This window comes from Thalassophryne amazonica, chromosome 18 (genome assembly GCF_902500255.1).
Source record: "Thalassophryne amazonica chromosome 18, fThaAma1.1, whole genome shotgun sequence".
NCBI classification, from domain to species: domain Eukaryota; kingdom Metazoa; phylum Chordata; class Actinopteri; order Batrachoidiformes; family Batrachoididae; genus Thalassophryne; species Thalassophryne amazonica.
In genome coordinates, this window is record NC_047120.1 from 57,670,478 (window position 1) to 57,683,599 (window position 13,122).

The 13,122-nt window shown below is 42.4% G+C and overlaps 1 long non-coding RNA gene across 1 annotated transcript; it reads right to left on the reverse strand.

Moving 5' to 3' along the window:
• Positions 1-1,900: 1,900 nt before the first annotated feature.
• LOC117531577 lies at positions 1,901-11,839 on the reverse strand. Its single transcript, XR_004566650.1, has 3 exons — positions 11,694-11,839; positions 11,373-11,376; positions 1,901-1,911 (listed from the first exon to the last, which is right to left on the reverse strand). It is a non-coding gene; the product is annotated as an uncharacterized LOC117531577 (long non-coding RNA).
• Between the last annotated feature and the right edge of the window lie 1,283 nt (positions 11,840-13,122).

Sequence of the window (13,122 nt, forward strand, 5' to 3'; positions counted from 1 at the left end):
ATGTGATTGTAAAAGTAAAGTCCCCTTCACACATAGTGCGAATATGTACAACTCCACTGTGATACCCATCAGAGCAGCTGGTATGAGCACACCGTGAAACATCCGGCCGATAGGCAGGCGTGCACAATGCTGGTGTGACAGTTCGTGCACGCGGGAATACAGTGCCACCAACTGGTGTGAAGAAAATAAATAAATAAATAAATAAAATACATGCGACGGTTCTGTGCACGCGGAAACACAGCAGCTTTTCTCTAGCAGCTGCGTGATGTGTAACCACATCTCGCAGCTGAAAACAACAACAACAACAAAAAAAGTTACCTGTTGTGTGGGCCGCTGAAGAGGAGGTACTGCTGGTCCACCACCAGAGGGCGCCCTGCCTGAAGTGCGGGCTTCAGGCACGAGAGGGCGCATCCGCCCCACGGGAGCAACTGGGAGTGACAGCTGTCACTCATCATCAACGCCAGCTGTCACTCATCAACCACCACCACCATAAAAGCCGGGCAGCATCTCCACCTCGCTGCCGAGATATCGTCTACCCGTCAGGTAAACACTCAGCCTTTGAACACGAATTGTTCAGCTAAACGTAAGACAGTCGTAACGTCTTTACTTCTGTGTTTAACTACGTTAAATTCTCAGTTTGCAGATGTACCTTTGTACACGAGAGTTTGTAGGTGTGTTTGGGGAGTTGGCGTTCTCCGTTCCTCATCCCAGACTCCACTAGTGTGACATTTGGATTCTGCACGAACTCTTGGGATAATTGTGATTAGGAGGTGGAGGTATTCCACCACAAGAGAACTGTGCTGTGCTGACTGTTTGCTGGGTGTTCACGCACCCACCATAATCTGTCTGTTCTTCCTGCCAGCAGTACCAAGTCTGACAGCTGAAGACAGTGGCCACCTGGGGACTCAGGACTTGGTGGCTCCGATGTGCTTCAGATCCGCTGGCAGTGGAAATCATGTGGGATCCGGCTCTTCTCTGGACAGACATCTTCTATCCTCGAGCCTGCCCGCACGTCACCTTTGTATATTTGGCTGTATTCCAAAATCTGCAATTGTCTGTATTTCGTTGTGCACATTTCACAACAGTAAAGTGTTATACTTTTGGCTCCATTGTCCGTTCATTTACGCCCCCTGTTGTGGGTCCGTGTCACTACACTTTCCCAACAGTCACCCATGGGATTCGAACCTGTGCCTTCTAAAAGCTCTGATTACCAGTCATAAACTTTATCAAGTGAGCTAACATCATTGTCCTATAAAAGGTGCTGAAAACTGCCTCATATCAGGAAGCACATGGATGGATTAAAAAAATGACACACCATATAAAAACATTGCATTGTATTAAATCCCTCTCATCAAGTGGGCAATACAAATATGATCCGTCTGTTCCTCTGTAGATGACCCATGGTCACTGATGTACAGTCATGAAATGACATGAATGAGAAGCAGTTTGCTCCTCTCATTGATGTCCACATCCACTGGTGGCGTCCAGTCGGCCTGCGTGCTTGTCCTGCCGACACGCGTGTCTTGTGGATGGCGCGCCACAGGACACCGCGTCATGTCGAACAGAGCTGCAGCACGTTGCCACAGTGATATGTTTTTACTCATGTCCACTTGACGACAAACAGATGCACGGATGTCACAGTGGTCAGTTGTTAGTCCATGTCCGTCCAAACACAGTACTGTCCAGCTGGGATGTTACAGCCACTTCTGTCATAGCCACACCTCCTGTCAGTTCAGCGCACACACCAAAGCCACACTCGTGGGGCACTTAGACAAATTTCACTGCCAACATGACAATGATTGTCTGCAGTCTGTTGTCGTGCCAAGAGTGTGAATGGCCACACATTTTCTAAGTGCCATGCGAGCGGTGTTAGATGTTCGTGCGCGTCACCTGGAATTTAGCCGACACCTGCTGCGAGAGGGTGCGATGTGTTCACACAGCACCTCTGGTGTGCGCAAATAGCTGTAACTAGAGGTGTATGAGGCATTGGGAGCAGCTATGAAATTACACGGTTTGCATACAATTCCTGCTTCATGCATACTTAATGCGCAATTCGACCAAATTCTCACTCTATGTGAAGGGGCCCTTAATGTCATGACCAGTTGCCAAAAACAGGTTACACTGAAGGTGTCAGTACTGAAGAATAGACCACAACTTTAGTCTGTAGTACATAGCTGGTGTATTGAAATATGGCCATCTGTTTTTGTGACAAGTATGAAAATTAAATAAATACATTTTCCAGGATGCCACTGCTCACATCCAGTTGGACTAGACCTCTTAATTATTGCAGTGCACTGTTGCAAAAGCTGACTGGCACAGAATCCTGTCTGGGTCAGAGGGCTGCCATCTCCTCCCTGGAGCCCACTGATTACATTTCTGCATCATCAGCACACATACTGAATAACTCCATTAAATCTCATTTCTCTGCCACACTGACAGATCATAGTGCACGAGTGTTCAGATATACTTGTAATTCAAAATAAATATTTTACTTGTTTCAAACAGGAACAACAGGAGTTTCTCTTCTAGTTAGGGTCGAGGTGGTACTAAACATCAGTGAGATGGTGACATCACAAACCTTTGAAGTCAAAGCAAGCCACGAATTTTGTTTTGGGGTTACCAACATTAGGATGCAAGTCAAAGTACACTACAACAATGCACAAAAATCCCAAATTAAAGAGCCGATAATACAGAAAAAGGGTGTGAATTTCCTTTGTGTGACTTATATCGGTTTTTCCTCTTCAAGGAGGCATTTCTTTCCTCTTTCAGGTGTGATTTATATTCTAGAAACTATGCTGTCAGAAAGTACAGAAATTTTACCTTGATAGTTGAGTGATCCTATCCAAAAATCAAGTTACTTTTTCCAATTGACAGTGCATCCGGAAAGTATTCACAGTGCTTCACTTTTCCCACATTTTTTCATGTTAGACTTATTCCAAAATGGATAAAAATTATTTTTCCCCTCAAAATTCTACACACAATACCCCATAATGACAATGTGAAAGAAGGTTTTTTTTTTGTTTCTCTTTTTTTAATTTTTAGAAATGTATTAAAAATAATAAGAAAAAAATCTAAGCAATCACATGTGCATAAGTACACACAGCCTTTGCCATGAAGCTCAAAATTGGGCTCCTTGAGATGTTTCTACAGCTTAATTTGACTCCATCTGGAGTAAATTCAGTTGACTGGGAAAAGGCACACACCTGTCTACATATAAAATCCTACAGTTGACAGTGCATGTCAGAGCACAAACCAAGCATGAAGTCAAAGGAATTGTGTGAAGACCTCAGATACGATTGTCTCAAGGCACAAATATGGAGGAGAGTACAGAAACATGTACAGATGTCTCTGTACAGCAATGTACAGAGATATCCTGGATGAAAACCTGCTCCAGAGCGCTCTTGATCTCAGACTGGGGCGACGGTTCATTTTTCAGCAGGACAATGACCCAAACACACAGCCAAGATATCAAAGCAGTGGCTTCAGGACAACTCTGTGAATGTCCTTGAGTGGTCCAGCCAGAGCCCAGACCTGAATGTGACTGAACATCTCTGGAGAGATCTGAAAATGGCTGTGCACTGACGCTCTCCATCCAACTTGATGGAGCTTGAGAGGTGCTGCAAAAAGGAATGGACAAAACTGCCCAAAGATAGGTGCACCAAGCTTGTGGCATCATATTCAAGAAGACTTGAGGCTGCAATTGCTGTCAAAGGTGCATCAACAAAGTATTGAGCAAAGGGTATGAATATTTATGTGCACGTGATTTCTTAGTTTTTTATTTTTAATAAATTTACAAAACTTAAGAAAAAAAAACATTTTTCACATTGTCATTATGGGGTATTGTGTGTATAATTTTGCGGAGGAAAATTAATTTACTCCATTTTGGAATATGGCTGTAACATAAAATGTGGAAAGAGTGAAGTGCTATGAATATTTTTCAGATGCACTGTATAGGACCAAAGCACGTGCCAGGTTTGACAAAAATCAAATTTGCCACTTTTTTATAAAAGGTATGTTGCTAAAATGATTTCATTAGCGATCAAAGTGATTGTGAGAGCAACACTTCCAGAGGCATTGCTAAGTATAACTATATACTAGACTGGATTCAGCTAAACCAAAAACCATAAGTTGTAAATTTCTATTTATAATCTCAACTCTGAGATACCAAAGTAAATAATTTGTTATCAAATCAGTAAAATTGATGACATTGCTGTCTTAATAGCAATAAGCCATGATTGTAATTGTGGCGTCAAGTTGGAGAAGATGGAGCGCTGAATTTCTGGGGGTGAGGGAAGAAATCCCACCAAATCATACATTAAAAATGCTTTGTCAAAGTTGGAATTTATGATTTCTGACTTTTCCTTAATGCTACATAAAATTTTAGGGTTCAACTGCACAGCGTTCTAAAAACTATATGCAACAGAGCCACCTGCTGACAACAACATGGTATAAACATTCAAGGAATTTCGTTTGTTCAGATGGTTTGAAAAGAATTCCTCGATCAGCACATGTTAATGAGTTTTCCTTTTGTAAGCAAAAACACCTTTTTATATATAAATCAACTTTTCTTTTCAGTAATGCAAAAGTAGGCGGGCAAGTGAAAGAAAACAGAAATATAACAGTCTTAATGGAGGTAATTAAAGCAAATGCACGTAAGAAGAGTGTCAATGCACACAAGAAAAAAAAAAGACTTCAAATAGAAGTGTGTTAAGTCACGAGCATGACTGCAGAGCGATGAAGGCCATTAGCACTCCACTGGAGGCAGCAGTCAGTAGGAGCAGACAAACTGTTTCAGCTTACAGGATGGTTCGTGTGGGTGGAAGCAGCTCTGCAGGGGAACAGGAGGCTCCAGAAGGTGTTTTGGGAATGTTTAAATGCGTGTGTGCATATATCCGAGTGGAACAAGGCATGCGCTATAAAACATTGGCCACATGTGTCTTCCATTAGTGTTTCGACTCCTTTGCCAGCTGTGGACTCTGGGGAGCAAATTACTCAGGCTGTACCCTGATCCCCTGAAACACACACCTCCGATCAGTGCATTCTCCTGTGAAAACCGCCATGTGAACATTATGCCGTACCACTGGGAGCCTAAAACGGTCATTTGTTCAAGGAAAACTCCAGGTTTTGAACAGTCTCGGCTTAAGAAGAATGTGAGTGAACGGTGAATTGCTGCATTTCCATCAGATGCAGATGTTCATGGTGCTTTACCTCACCCATGCACGGGCTGTCAGTGCAAGGTGTTCATGTGCACACTAGGACTGGGCCCAAGGGACTTTAGTGATTTTCCCATCTGATGAGGAATGGAACAGAGGATTCTCTGGTCACACGCCCCCTGTCTAACCTCTTGACCATCACTTCTCCAGTGAATAAGAAAGAGCTTTAGTAATCCCGAAGGAAATTATTTTGCCAAAGTGCCAAAACAGTAAACATTGCTTTTTTAATACAATCATATCAAATCAAATCAATTTTACTTATATAGCGCCAAATCACAACAAACAGTTGCCCCAAGGTGCCTTATATTGTAAGGCAAGGCCATATAATAATTACGGAAAAACCCCAACGGTCAAAACGACCCCCTGTGGGCAAGCACTTGGCAACAGTGGGAAGGAAAAACTCCCTTTTAACAGGAAGAAACCTCCAGCAGAACCAGGCTCAGGGAGGGGCAGTCTTCTGCTGGGACTGGTTGGGGCTGAGGGAGAGAACCAGGAAAAAGACATGCTGTGGAAGAGAGCAGAGATCAATCACTAATGATTAAATGCAGAGTGGTGCATACAGAGCAAAAAGAGAAAGAAACACTCAGTGCATCATGGGAACCCCCCAGCAGTCTAATTCTATAGCAGCATAACTAAGGGATGGTTCAGGGTCACCTGATCCAGCCCTAACTATAAGCTTTAGCAAAAAGGAACGTTTTAAGCCTAATCTTAAAAGTAGAGAGGGTGTCTGTCTCCCTGATCTGAATTGGGAGCTGGTTCCACAGGAGAGGAGCCTGAAAGCTGAAGGCTCTGCCTCCCATTCTACTCTTACAAACCCTAGGAACTACAAGTAAGCCTGCAGTCTGAGAGCGAAGCGCTCTATTGGGGTGATATGGTACTATGAGGTCCCTAAGATAAGATGGGACCTGATTATTCGAAACCTTATAAGTAAGAAGAAGAATTTTAAATTCTATTCTAGAATTAACAGGAAGCCAATGAAGAGAGGCCAATATGGGTGAGATATGCTCTCTCCTTCTAGTCCCTGTCAGCACTCTAGCTGCAGCATTTTGAATTAACTGAAGGCTTTTCAGGGAATTTTTAGGACAACCTGATAATAATGAATTACAGTAGTCCAGCCTAGAGGAAATAAATGCATGAATTAGTTTTTCAGCATCACTCTGAGACAAGACCTTTCTAATTTTAGAGATATTGTGCAAATGCAAAAAAGCAGTCCTACATATTTGTTTAATATGCGCATTGAATGACATATCCTGATCAAAAATGACTCCAAGATTTCTCACAGTATTACTAGAGGTCAGGGTAATGCCATCCAGAGTAAGGATCTGGTTAGACACCATGTTTCTAAGATTTGTGGGGCCAAGTACAATAACTTCAGTTTTATCTGAGTTTAAAAGGAGGAAATTAGAGGTCATCCATGTCTTTATGTCTGTAAGACAATCCTGCAGTTTAGCTAATTGGTGTGTGTCCTCTGGCTTCATGGATAGATAAAGCTGGGTATCATCTGCGTAACAATGAAAATTTAAGCAATGCCGTCTAATAATACTGCCTAAGGGAAACATGTATAAAGTGAATAAAATTGGTCCTAGCACAGAACCTTGTGGAACTCCATAATTAACCTTAGTCTATGAAGAAGACTCCCCATTTACATGAACAAATTGTAATCTATTAGATAAATATGATTCAAACCACCGCAGCGCAGTGCCTTTAATACCTATGGCATGCTCTAATCTCTGTAATAAAATTTTATGGTCAACAGTATCAAAAGCAGCACTGAGGTCTAACAGAACAAGCACAGAGATGAGTCCACTGTCTGAGGCCATAAGAAGATCATTTGTAACCTTCACTAATGCTGTTTCTGTACTATGATGAATTCTAAAACCTGACTGAAACTCTTCAAATAGACCATTCCTCTGCAGATGATCAGTTAGCTGTTTTACAACTACCCTTTCAAGAATTTTTGAGAGAAAAGAAAGGTTGGAGATTGGCCTATAATTAGCTAAGATAGCTGGGTCAAGTGATGGCTTTTTAAGTAATGGTTTAATTACTGCCACCTTAAAAGCCTGTGGTACATAGCCAACTAATAAAGATAGATTGATCATATTTAAGATCGAAGCATTAATTAATGGTAGGGCTTCCTTGAGCAGCCTGGTAGGAATGGGGTCTAATAGACATGTTGATGGTTTGGAGGAAGTAACTAATGAAAATAACTCAGACAGAACAATCGGAGAGAAAGAGTCTAACCAAATACCGGCATCACTGAAAGCAGCCAAAGATAACGATACGTCTTTGGGATGGTTATGAGTAATTTTTTTCTCTAATAGTTAAAATTTTATTAGCAAAGAAAGTCATGAAGTCATTACTAGTTAAAGTTAAAGGAATACTCGGCTCAATTGAGCTCTGACTCTTTGTCAGCCTGGCTACAGTGCTGAAAAGAAACCTGGGGTTGTTCTTATTTTCTTCAATTAGTGATGAGTAGTAAGATGTCCTAGCTTTACGGAGGGCTTTTTTATAAAGCAACAGACTCTTTTTCCAGGCTAAGTGAAGATCTTGTAAATTAGTGAGATGCCATTTCCTCTCCAACTTACGGGTTATCTGCTTTAAGCTGCGAGTTTGTGAGTTATACCACGGAGTCAGGCACTTCTGATTTAAAGCTCTCTTTTTCCGAGGAGCTACAGCATCCAAAGTTGTCTTCAATGAGGATGCAAAACTACAGACGAGATACTCTATCTCACTTACAGAGTTTAGGTAGCTACTCTGCCCTGTGTTGGTATATGGCATTAGAGAACATAAAGAAGGAATCATATCCTTAAACCTAGTTACAGCGCTTTCTGAAAGACTTCTAGTGTAATGAAACTTATTCCCCACTGCTGGGTAGTCCATCAGAGTAAATGTAAATGTTATTAAGAAATGATCAGACAGAAGGGAGTTTTCAGGGAATACTGTTAAGTCTTCAATTTCCATACCATAAGTCAGAACAAGATCTAAGATATGATTAAAGTGGTGGGTGGACTCATTTACATTTTGAGCAAAGCCAATTGAGTCTAATAATAGATTAAATGCAGTGTTGAGGCTGTCATTCTCAGCATCTGTGTGGATGTTAAAATCGCCTACTATAATTATCTTATCTGAGCTAAGCACTAAGTCAGACAAAAGGTCTGAAAATTCACAGAGAAACTCACAGTAACGACCAGGTGGACGATAGATAATAACAAATAAAACTGGTTTTTGGGACTTCCAATTTGGATGGACAAGACTAAGAGTCAAGCTTTCAAATGAATTAAAGCTCTGTCTGGGTTTTGGATTAATTAATAGGATGGAATGGAAGATTGCTGCTAATCCTCCGCCTCGGCCCATGCTACGAGCATTCTGGCAGTTAGTGTGACTCGGGGGTGTTGACTCATTTAAACTAACATATTCATCCTGCTGTAACCAGGTTTCTGTAAGGCAGAATAAATCAATATGTTGATCAATTATTATATCATTTACTAACAGGGACTTAGAAGAGAGAGACCTAATGTTTAATAGACCACATTTAACTGTTTTAGTCTGTGGTGCAGTTGAAGGTGCTATATTATTTTTTCTTTTTGAATTTTTATGCTTAAATAGATTTTTGCTGGTTATTGGTGGTCTGGGAGCAGGCACCGTCTCTACAGGGATGGGGTAATGCGGGGATGGCAGGGGGAGACAAGCTGCAGAGAGGTGTGTAAGACTACAACTCTGCTTCCTGGTCCCAACCCTGGATAGTCACGGTTTGGAGGATTTAAGAAAATTGGCCAGATTTCTAGAAATGAGAGCTGCTCCATCCAAAGTGGGATGGATGCCGTCTCTCCTAACAAGACCAGGTTTTCCCCAGAAGTTTTGCCAATTATCTATGAAGCCCACCTCATTTTTTGGACACCACTCAGACAGCCAGCAATTCAAGGAGAACATGTGGCTAAACATGTCACTCCCGGTCCGATTGGGGAAGGGCCCAGAGAAAACTACAGAGTCCGACATTGTTTTTGCAAATTTACACACCGATTCAGTGTTAATTTTAGTGACCTCCAATTGGCGTAACTGGGTGTCATTACTGCCGACGTGAATTACAATCTTACCAAATTTACGCTTAGCCTTAGCCAGCAGTTTCAAATTTCCTTCAGTGTCGCCTGCTCTGGCCCCCAGAAGACAATTGACTATGGTTGCTGGTGTCGCTAACTTCACATTTCTCAAAACAGAGTCGCCAATAACCAGAGTTTGATCCTCGGCGGGTGTGTCGCAGAGTGGGGAAAAACGGTTAGAACTGTGAACGGGTTGGCGGTGTACACGGGGCTTCTGTTTAGAACTACGCTTCTTCCTCACAGTCACCCAGTCGGCCTGCTTTCCCGGCTGCTCGGGATCTGCTGGAAGGGAACTAACGGCGGCTAAGCTACCTTGGTCCGCACCTACTACAGGGGCCTGGCTAGCTGTAGAATTTTCCACGGTGCAGAGCCGAGTCTCCAATTCGCCCAGCCTGGCCTCCAAAGCTACGAATAAGCTACACTTATTACAAGTACCATTACTGCTAAAGGAGGCTGAGGAATAACTAAACATTTCACACCCATAGCAGAAAAGTGCAGGACAGACAGGAGAAGCCGCCATGCTAAATCGGCTAAGACCTTGTAGCTGCGCTAAGCTAGCGGATTCCTAAAAACACACAAAGTGAATAATGTGTAAATAATTTAGAGGTGATTCAGCAGAGGGAGTGCTTTAGTTAAGGCACGTGAAGATTACACTGTGAAACAAATCGTTATCTAGTTAACTACACTCAACAAAAATATAAACGCAACACTTTTGGTTTTGCTCCCATTTTGTATGAGATGAACTCAAAGATCTAAAACTTTTTCCACATACACAATATCACCATTTCCCTCAAATATTGTTCACAAACCAGTCTAAATCTGTGATAGTGAGCACTTCTCCTTTGCTGAGATAATCCATCCCATCTCACAGGTGTGCCATATCAAGATGCTGATTAGACACCATGATTAGTGCACAGGTGTGCCTTAGACTGCCCACAATAAAAGGCCACTCTGAAAGGTGCAGTTTTGTTTTATTGGGGGGGGGGGGGGATACCAGTCAGTATCTGGTGTGACCACCATTTGCCTCATGCAGTGCAACACCTCCTTCGCATAGAGTTGATCAGGTTGTCAGTTGTGGCCTGTGGAATGTTGGTCCACTCCTCTTCAATGGCTGTGTGAAGTTGTTGGATATTGGCAGGAACTGGTACACGCTGTCGTATACGCCGGTCCAGAGCATCCCAAACATGCTCAATGGGTGACATGTCCGGTGAGTATGCCGGCCATGCAAGAACTGGGACATTTTCAGCTTCCAAGAATTGTGTACAGATCCTTGCAACATGGGGCCGTGCATTATCCTGCTGCAACATGAGGTGATGTTCTTGGATGGCACAACAATGGGCCTCAGGATCTCGTCACGGTATCTCTGTGCATTCTGTTATGGATGAAGGAAACAGGTGCCTGTGTTCTTCATCCATAACAGACGCCTACCCATACCATAACCCCACCGCCACCATGGGCCACTCGGTCCGAGTGGCTGGTCTCAGACGATCTTGGAGGTGAACATGCTGGATGTGGAGGTCCTGGGCTGGTGTGGTTACACATGGTCTGCGGTTGTGAGGCTGGTTGGATGTACTGCCAAATTCTCTGAAACGCCTTTGGAGACGGCTTATGGTAGAGAAATGAACATTCAATACACGAGCAACAGCTCTGGTTGACATTCCTGCTGTCAGCATGCCAATTGCACGCTCCCTCAAATCTTGCAACATCTGTGGCATTGTGCTGTGTGATAAAACTGCACTTTTCAGAGTGGCCTTTTATTGTGGGCAGTCTAAGGCACACCTGTGCACTAATCATGGTGTCTAATCAGCATCTTGATATGGCACACCTGTGAGGTGGGATGGATTATCTCAGCAAAGGAGAAGTGCTCACTATCACAGATTTAGACTGGTTTGTGAACAATATTTGAGGGAAATGGTGATATTGTGTATGTGGAAAAAGTTTTAGATCTTTGAGTTCATCTCATACAAAATGGGAGCAAAACCAAAAGTGTTGCGTTTATATTTTTGTTGAGTATAGATCAATCTAACTGCACAGATTAAACAGCTAACAGATACAGCAAAACACCGCTGTGCTCCGGAACAGGAAGTGATACAATACCGCAGTGAGAGCCATCCACCAGTAGAGGTGACGAGAACATGTTTATGCAAAATGCCTGAAAGACACTTGCTCAAGATGTTTGACATTATTGCACATGGCATCATTATGTATTCATCCTGTAGAAGGGGGAGGAGTTACACAGTCTGATTGCCACAGGTAGGAAAGACCTCAACATCCTCCTCTCTCACACCTCCACTACAGACTCCAGCTCCACCCCCAGGACAGAGCCAGCTCTCATGATGAGCTTGTTCATGTCAGCTGCCTTCAGCCTGCTGCCCCAGCACACTATAGCGTAGAAGATAACGCTGGAGACCACCGAGTGAAAAAACATCTGCAACATATTTCTGCAGACATTGAAAGATCTGAGCCTCCTGAGGAAGCTCAGTCAGCTCTGACCTCTCATATACACAGCATCTGTGTTTACAGTCCAGTGCAGTTGTCTATGTGGACACCCAGATACTTGTAGTAGCTCACAATGTCCACCTCAGTTCCATTGATGATTACTGGGTTCGGAAGGGTCTTTCATCTTGAATGCAGCACCAGCTCCATCTTAGATACGTTGAGCTGCAGGTGGTTGAATCCACACCACTCTACAAACCTGTTAATGCTAATAGTTCCATTTAGTCCTAAACTTCACATCTTAAGTCAAAGATTCATGTATAGAGCTTGATCTCGGAGGTGACTGGTTGTCTGCCTTGATGGTTGCCAGTTCTACAATGCGGTGGGTGCAACAATGTGCAGCACCAGTGTATGCTGCCAAACCTGGATATGGGTGATTCTTTAACTACGGGCACTATTGGCCTTGTAAATGTAATTTCCACCACACCATTGCCTTACAATATAAAGCGCCTTGGGGAAACTGTTTGTTGTGATTTGGCGCTATATACATGTGCTCTGATGTCACTGTTTATCTCCATAGAAACTACCCAAACAATCTTTCATACAAACTGTTTAAAGGGACATTACAGTGTTGTGGTGGAAATTACGGCAATAGTGTGGGACAACTACATTTTGTTTAAAGAAATCACAACAGTTGTATGACATTGAATACCCCAATTATGTTTTGATTATTTTACTGATATTTTATTCAGAGATATTTTTAAAACATTAGAAAAAACGTTTTTTTTTTACCATTCATTTTTATCATTGAAGATCAAAAGTCTGGGTGTGGGACAAGCACAAAACGGCAATATTTGCATATAATGATGCTGAAAAAAAGGTGAAAAAGTCATCATAGACTACTAGAACAAATTTCTTAACACACTTTCATTGTAAAGATAACTATAAAAGTGTGAAATTTCCCCTTTTTTCTGTTTTTCATACAATATGATCAAAGGACATAATAAGTGCCCGTAGTCTAAGAATCACCCATATATTTGTTTAAGAGACAGGTCAGAAGTCCTTGATAGCAAATTTCCAGTTTAGCTAATGTTGTAGTACTCTAGTCTGCTCTTGAGTCCACTTTTTCACTTCGTCTGTCTCATCTTTGAAATGATAACCATCAAAGAGTTCAGTATCCATCTGAGATGTTTTTGAAAACATGTTTATTACATCCGCCAAGGACACAAAAATCGGTAGGCATTTATTTATTTGTCTGTCTGACTTTTAGCAGGATTACGTCACAACTACTGCACAGATTTTGACGAAATTTTCACTACAGTTAGATGTTAGGCCATGGAAGACACCACCGAATTTGGGAGGCGATCCGGACCCAG